Raw genomic sequence first — 8,426 nt, 5'->3', positions numbered from 1 at the left:
ACTACAGACTCTAATAATTCCTAAGTTCTTTGTCCTGACCAAATATACACTCTTGTGATAAGTTCATTCTTCCAACTGAATGGTAGCAGGTTGAATGTAAATATTTTTTCTCCGTGTATTTTTAAAAACAATGTTGAATAATTTAAACTGTGCTTTGTTTGAAGATCATGAATTCATATGACGTAAACGGTCTCCTTGCAATGAGGTCATGTTCTCATTAATCAATTAAAGGAGTAGTTAGAAATTGTCGCAATGAATTAAAGCCGTTGCCTCTTTGTTAGTTCACATATATATATATATATATATATATGTACTGCTGAGACGCCCTTTGGACATGACTGGCCATGGGATTGCACCTAAAAAGCTACCCTCCCCGGCCCAAGTCCGGGCAAGGTTGTTTATGGAGGATCAGAAGTCGGCCATGGATACCGGCCTCCCCTCTCCACGCCATCAGTCAATCGGTTAGATATGTACCCATTTAAGTAATCGATCGTTTATTTAATTTGTTGTTTTGGTTTTTATTCGTCAATTTCCTTGCGTTTTGATTTGCAACCTTTACAGTAACTTCCCTCAGTCGCTAATGGTGGCCACAGTTGTCTCTCTGAGACCTTGACGCTTGGATATGTGTATGTCTGTGCTTTATTGCGTACGTATGTGTGCGTACCTGTGCGCACGCGTTGCATACCGTATGTATGCATGTATATATATGTGTGTGTGTGTGTGTGTGTGAATTATTCGGTAAAGGTACTTTTATAGCACTAAAATGTCGCTACACCGTGGTTACTCAAGTTACTATTTGATCATAGAGTCGCTCGACATATTTCGCAGTCCCATACAGTTCTAATTCAAGTGCAACTTTAATTCTTCAAGGGCATTGTTCTGAGAACCATGTGACATAATTGCTGGAATTAAACTTTGATTTGAGCTTCACGCTATGCTATAACTTGACCTTAATACATGGACATTAACGAAAATTAACGAAAACAGTTACTTTACCTCAGCACTTGACCTTCTCAATCAATGAATTTGTACGTCAGGAGATGACGATCTGAGTCAGACTTTCTCTTAAAACTCGAAGTCATCTTTGATCAACGGCATGAAACAATATATTTCTTACACTGATCCACGTCTCTCCAAAGTTAGAGTTATGAAAATTCATAAAAAGTGAAACCGCTTGAATGTGTTAACATTGATATGAATTTTCTTATACGTTCTCGACGCATTTTCATATTCTTTTATGTATTGTCTACTTTCACTTCTGTGAATTGCCAAATATTTGCCTGACTAAATCTGACCTCAGGAGAATCAGAATATATGTAAGTGTGATTGTGTGTTTGCGCGTGTGTGTGTGTGCAAGTGTGTTTGCATGTGTGTATCTGTGTATAGTTATATATAAAATTATATATACATACGCACAAAAAAGATGCTCACATTGTCTCCCCAACACACACACACATACACACACACACACACACACGCACGCGCGCACGTTTATGCAGTTCTATCGTGTTCTCTAAGCGTTCGTATGTATCTAGTGCAACGCAGTTCATCTCCGTCAAGTCAAACATTGTACTTGCCTGTTGAATCAAAAGTTACCTATTACATTTTCACTACCATCTCTCTCCTTCGTTTCCCTCTCTCATTCTGTATATTTCTTTCCCCAGTGTATCTCCCCTTCTCTCTCTAAAGCACATCTTTCTCACTATCTCTCTCTCTCTCTCTCTATCTCTCATTCTCTCACTTTGTCTCTCTTTCGCCTTCTCTCTTTCTCTTTTCATTTCTCATCCATTCTATTATTCTCCTCCTTATTAACCACCAACGTTTTGCAAGTTCTTCTTTGTAGCTTCTCTATCACGCAACTCCTTTAATCAAACATTACTGATTTCTTTTCTTTATTTTATAGAAAGAAATTTCGTCAATTTACGAATCTATATTTGTAGGTTATACTTCTCTTTCTCTCTCTTCCTTTCTCTCCCTCCCCCTCTCTCTCTCTCTTTCTGTTTATGTATATATACATACATTTTTCTCTGTGCACTTCTCTTTACGCACACAAACACTCAGACACACACACACTTATACACACACACGCCCATCCGCAAATATGCAAGGAGCACAAATAGTTTACACAAAAAGGCACGCATTCACACACACACGCACACACACACACACACATATAAATATATGTAGAGAGGGAGACGAGAAGAGAGAGGGGGATGGAGAGAAGGTGATAAAGAGAGAGGTTGTTAGAAAGAAGATTTTTTCCTACAGCGAAACAATTTTACGCATGCAATGCGTGAGCTTTCTATTTCATTGCAAAATATATGTATACCCCACCACACCCTCGCACATATATACGCACTATCACGCACGTATATTTACCTTTACCTCTTCCTCCCTATTTCTGTATGTATGTGTGGTGGCATGTGTGATCTTGTGCGTCTGGATATGAGCTGGTGTGTATGCACGCGTGTGCAGAAAATCGCAAGTGTTAACAATAGGAAGAAAACAGCTGAATCAATTCTGATCGCTGAATAATATTTCATCCGAGTTTCACATTGCGATTCTTGGAAGGAAAATGTAAAATGCAACCGAATTTTAGGTGTATGCTGTTCTTACATTAAAACTCGTTGAATGGTAGGGCATTGTATTGGGCGAACGTTGAGTGGCTGGTATGGAAAATTCAGGAATAGTGTAATCATTGTTTTTGAAAGATGTATATTTATATTTTTGCCTCGCAATGATCTCAGTAAGAAAATATATATATATATGCAACGCAATATTGAAGACATAAGACTAAAAGTACATACTTCCAAATGTATTAAAATGCGTTTTGACGATTATGAAAGGGAAAACAGTTATTAGAATAGACAAATAAATTGTGGTAGAGAACGTTTGTTTTTCTCATGTCTTCAAATGTGAGAATTAGTATAAATACATTTGATAAATGTGTTATTTCAATTTGCCTGAGCGTTGGTGATTCAATCAGAAAGTAGGCGGAATATAATTTCTGAGAAATTCTTTGTAGTATGCAGTAACATATCTACGAGCGCGACATTTCATTCGTCTTTACGTTCTGACTTCAAATTACGTCAAGGTGGCCATTGCCTTTCATTTTTCTCCGGGGTCGATTAAATAAATACCAGCTGAACACTAGGGTCTATGTAATCGACTTACTACATCCCCTAAAACTGTTGATCTTGTGGCAAAATTTGAAATCAGTATCTATGAGCGTTTGTTTACTCGTTTTTCCTTTGAATAAATAATAGCATCTTAGGAGCCTGTCTAGAAATATTCTTCATCAAAGCCACTACAAAATCCAGGAGTTACTTTTAATGACGGATTAGCCATTAAATCAATAGCTTGGAGCTTTCGAAAGATACTTCTTCATGTGAAGTGTCCAACTGCTCGAAGAAAGCAGAAATAAGTACAGATAGAAACTATATTATTTGAACAAAAAATGCCTTTTGCAATAAAGACAAGATATTGGGACCAGTAAATAATGTTTATAAAAAAAGGTTTCTTTGAAAGTATGCAAATAAAATTTATGATACCTATCATCAATTGCAGTGTTCAATTAAATAACGGAAAATTCCTTCGTTTAGTTTTGCCCTAAGATTTACTGGTGCTGGTCTTATAATGTAGTGTGTCTACACTGGAAATTTGCGAAAATATTTGTTATAAGTCAATGCTGCATCGTCACAAGGCGAGGAAGACATACTTACAAAAGAAGTGAGAAATAAACCATTTTGAAGAATGACGTGTTATATATTTTGTGTAATATTGAAGGAGAAGTAAGAGCAGTGATATTCCCTTAAAACTAAGCACTAATATATTGTATGATGGAAGGGCAGCATAACCGGCATCCATCTAAAGAAAGGATGGTTTTAGCGGCAACGATTCGGATCTCATGTCTTTAGAATTAAAATTCACTTCGAAGTCCAGGCAACGAGAATGGCTAGGTCTACTGAAACATCATCCTTATCCTCATCCTCCTCCTCCTCCTCCTCCTCATCATCATCATCACTGCTCGTCGTCGTTAGAAGCAGGAACAGGAACAATAACAGCAAACGCAACAGCAACTAGAAACAGAAAAAAATGAATAAAAAGCAAAGGTAGAAACATAAAAAAGATGCAAGAATTCATCTCGAAATAAATACAATTACATTAGCATGTTGGTTTTGCTCACGTCTGAAGAAATGACCTGTCCAATATCTGGAAGCATCTACTCATTTGAATATTCATGGCATGCGATGCTGCACTGAAGTAAACGTAAAAGAAAAACGCACAGTTTAGGCCATCTGCATGAATAAGACACATAATAGATAGAAGTATTAGTCGTGGTAAATATTAGTTCATATTTCTGATATGAAAGATGTATTAGCAGCTAAATGAAATTCTCAAGTATCGCTTAATGTTTGACCAGGGAACTTGAGAAAATAAGGGGAAACACTTTTGCTCTTTCGTAATTTTTTCTTCTTTTTTTTTCTTCTTTTTTTCTTTTGCCAATGTTGTTATGTTGCAGTTCTTATCTAGCCTCAGGTCATGTCTGATCCAATTATATCCTGCGTGAGTGGAATTTCGTACGAAACCATGCGAATGTGTGTGTGTGTGTGTGTGTGCGTGGGTGTGTGTGTGTGTGTGCGTGTGTGTGTGTGTGTGTGTGTGTGCTTCTTTGAGTGAGCGTATGTATATTTACAGTTTGATATTCTTATATAAATATATATTTATACAAAGATACACACACACACACACACACACACACACACACACACACACACACACACATATATATATATATATATATAATCAATTTTTTTTTTCTCCGTGTTTTTCTCCTTGTCTCCGTATTCTTTCTGTTGAAGAGCGTAGCTCGAAACGTCAAAGACTTTCCGTATTCCCGAGCGTCATACTAATATATACTTTTGTTATTTACACCACCTGTCCTCGTCTGTTGTTATTTTTTGTATATTCTCCCATATATATATATATATATATATATATACGTATTGAATAAATGATATGTAAGCCTATATATATAATACATGCTAACACGCCCAGCCAGAGACTCGGACAGAAACACAAATCCACACACAAGAATTCACACATTTACAATGTCTTCTTTTTGGTCAAGACAGTGTCTTACTACTTCCAGTTGTATCCATAGGTGCGCCGCATCTTCAGGCAAGTTGTGATGAAAATCGTGTCACAAATTCCCTGGAGATGTGGTAAGTCCACAAGGAATACTCAGAGTATCATGGCACTGGGTCGAGTGAAATAACTTATTATTAATCTCTAACATTGCACCGAATGTTTTTCTCCACCGATTAATATTGAACACACACATACACTATAGGTGTACATATTTATGAGTGAGCATTGCTTTCACCCATGTGTATCAGTGAAGGTCGTAGAGAATCATTGAGCGAGGAGAAGGCCTGGCGTTGTTTTTTGTTGTTGTTGAGTATTCAGCCCCACCCCAAGCGCCATTGTCAAACTCCGTATTATTTCTGTGAAATAGTAATTAACGCCAATATGGGTGTTTGTGTGTGTGTGCGTGTGCGCGTGTATGTATAGGTAAATGTGTGTGTATATATGTATGTGTACATGTGAGTGTGTGTGTGTGTGTGTTTTTTACACATTTATATATACATAGATACAGGCACTAATCCCCACGCACACAAACACACTCACTCATTTATATGTATATGTCTACCATGTGTTGAGTCGGGTTGACGATCAAGACTGAGTGTAGAGCAAATATGCACTCTGGATTGAAAGAGATATTACCGAAACATCGTCTGACCCCCTCAGTTGATAGGTTAGTGAAATGCATGAGCATCCTAAAACTTGCCTTTTCTTTAAAGTCTCATATTTAATTTGTTGTGTAAAGTGAATTTTTGCATGACATGTAACAATTTTTTGTTTAGATATCGTCATTTTTAGGTGGTGATTTTTTTAAATATATTTTTTTCTCATAATATGTCATGAGAATGGATAGAATTATTGTTAGAACGTTCTTGTCTGTTGCAAATAGATATCGGCTCGCCGTTTGTGGTCTAAAAACGATCCAGATTTATTGATTAATTTCTATACAAGTACCTATCTATCTGCTAGCATCATAAGGTTATTTCGGTTTTAGCTGTAAAACCACTTCCCAGGAACCGATAGCTGTATTATAATGAAATAGAAGTGTTTAGAATTTTCATGACAATTTGATGTTTGCGGAGTCATGTTACCGACAGTAGAATTTATGGAGACGCTTCCTCTACTAGAAAACCAATCCATCAATGACAATGAGCCTTCTCTTTTAATACTGTTGCTATCTCACAAACGTAGTTTATAGATTTTTATACAAATAGTAAATGGAAAAGTTATAGGAAAGGAGAGAAGGAGAGAGGAAGGGAAAACAAAGATAAAGATAGATACAGTGAGACAGAGTACTGGACAGTGATACTATCTTGTTTATGTATCAGTCATTGAGAATATCTGTATGCGTGTGTGAGTGTTTGCGTGTATGTGCATGCATTCGTGTGTGCATGTGAGCTTGCGTATCAGTGATTGTATGTATATGCGGTGTAGGCAACAAAATCGACTTTTTAATTTATGTGCCAATCTTGGATACACAATCTCGAATAGCCAAAGCAAATTTTCACTTGGCCGGTTGAATATAATAGGTAATATTTCATAGTTGCAGAAATAGCTAGACGTAACATTCTTGGAGATAAGTGCTAGGATCCATTCAGGAACGCTGAAACGTACTGGCATACCTACAAACATACACGTACACATAGAGACATGCTTACATACGTACTCACGCACATTGATAAATAGATGAATACACCACGAGAAAACTGTATGCTAACAGTTTCGCCGTCTTGCAAAGTTATTCATGGTTCAAATAAAAATTGTTCAGAGTTAGGCACGGTTTATCTCTGGCTTCCACGGCTTGGGTAGACAAAAGACATTTTGTTGAAACATTCTAGACGCTAACTCTAAGGAAACAGGTCGACTGTGTATGTGTATGTGTGGTTTATGTGCGTTTGGCCCTGTGTGTGTGCGTGAATACGCGTCTGTGTCTGTTCACAATCCCTTTTCTCTCTCCCTGTCTCTCTCTCTCTCTCTCTCTCTCTCTCTCTCTCTCTCTCTCTCTCTCTCTCTCTCTTTCTCCCCTTCTATGTATGTATCTATCTATCTATATGTGTGTGCATAACTGTATACATGTGTAGATGTTTATTTTTTCATATATGTTTATATATAAATAACGTGTGTGTTTGCGCGTGCATATATATATATATATATATATATATATATATATATATACACACATAAATACAAACATAATTCACATATACATATAGAGGGTGCGCCATATGAACGAGTATGAAACAAACGTAGGGAAAAGAAATATTACGAGGAGAAAAGCGACCCATTTAAACAACACATATTGCAACAGAAAGAATACGATTTTCAGTTTTAAACATGGTTCAGATGCAGCTGTGAAGCAACTATTGCCACCTACTACACTCACATCTGTACCCCACATGAGGCTCTGGTACTATGGAGGCCGATGGCTGTTAATTAATTGTCCTTACGAAAACCGTTACGTTCGAAGTGGATAAGGAAAATCAAATCAGTTGGCAAAAAATCCAATCGATCCTGGAAATCCTGTGAGCAAACTGTTCTCCCGATTGTTTCTGGATAGGACCGACCCTATTGTTAGAGAGGATGTGCAAATGATCTTTACCTGCATCAGGCATTTGGTAATAGACTCTCTCACATTGCAATACACCGATGTACATAGGAGTCGATCCACTTTGTAGGTCAGAACTAATTTCCTCGATCTTTTGGGTGCATAAAGTTTTTTGGCAGTTACTTCTGAACACCGAGGAATTATTTTACTTTCTTCTTTTAGAAAACCCATTGAGTGAACCAAAACTGAAAACTGATGCTGAACGTGTGGTCAGCGATTTCAATTTGACTGAAATTTTGACTTCTTCCTTATGTTGGGTGTTTGGCAAAAATTGCATTGTGAATCTCAAAATCAAATCCATGACGTCACACATCAATTCAATATACTGTACAGTATCCATCACAATTTAACGCCATCCTGCCAAGTGCCCAGTATATTAACTTCATAATTCATCATTAACTCACCTTTTTTTCCACCAATTTCATGGTGCATAGCGAGGACTTGCATTGTTATCGTGAAATTGCTTGAAAATTCTTAAAATTTACGAGCAACATTCAGAATTGTAGATTCCAGGTTTTCTTTGTAATCTCACAAATGTTTTTCCGTCATTAGGTAAAACAAGAGACGGAAATTTCTTCAGGATCAATTTCAGGATTAATTCCATTGTGTTCAGTTCCTAAATTCGCATGCTATACTCGAATATGAATGAAGCCTTTGGTTACAATCTCTCTCCCTT

Source organism: Octopus bimaculoides, chromosome 6 (assembly GCF_001194135.2).
Source record: "Octopus bimaculoides isolate UCB-OBI-ISO-001 chromosome 6, ASM119413v2, whole genome shotgun sequence".
Lineage (NCBI taxonomy): Eukaryota > Metazoa > Mollusca > Cephalopoda > Octopoda > Octopodidae > Octopus > Octopus bimaculoides.
The sequence above is the reverse complement of the archived record's forward strand: the minus strand, read 5'-3'. Positions refer to the sequence as shown.